Source organism: Lupinus angustifolius, chromosome LG06 (genome assembly GCF_001865875.1).
Source record: "Lupinus angustifolius cultivar Tanjil chromosome LG06, LupAngTanjil_v1.0, whole genome shotgun sequence".
In the NCBI taxonomy this organism is placed as follows: domain Eukaryota; kingdom Viridiplantae; phylum Streptophyta; class Magnoliopsida; order Fabales; family Fabaceae; genus Lupinus; species Lupinus angustifolius.
The window spans coordinates 29,207,836-29,208,541 of NC_032014.1; positions in this window are offsets into that span (position 1 = coordinate 29,207,836).

A 706-nucleotide genomic window follows, 5' to 3' on the forward strand; every position below is an offset into this window, starting at 1 on the left:
TTTAACTATCAATATACATATTTTTCTCATATGAGTATAAATCATTTTAATATGAATAATAATGTGGGTTAATGATAATTCATTAATAACTTTATGCCAACACTATTTAATGTTATGTACCCAAAAAACACATTTAATGTTGATGAAATTTTAAAGTTGAGTTCATGATTATAACATGTTAATGTATCAAAATTTTGGTAACCATCCACATTGAATGATGATGATAATGGTGGAAACAAGTCACATGAGACAAATCCGATACAATATTTATGAATTTAGGGCTCCACCGACTAAAATAATTTTAAAGCTTATGATAGTATGATTAGATGTTTGATTCGTAGGCCACTTTGTTATTTATTTGTTATTTCTATCTATAAAGTTAATACTATATATAAAGCCAAAACATGGTGTAACCACCACCATGGCATATTTTATATATTCCTATTTTGCCCTTCAAAAATTTAATTTAAACAAATCATATAATCCCATATAACCACCTCAAATATATTAACTATAAGTTGCATATCTATACTACTTAATAAAGGAAAAACCTAACCTAACTTTCATGAAGTTATTTTGGGTTTTCCTATTTCATATTTTATAACTTCTAATTTTATTGTATAAGTTATATTTTCATCTTTATATATACTTATACTACTAAACATTTATTTTATATTTTATAACTTCTAATTTCATCTTTATATAT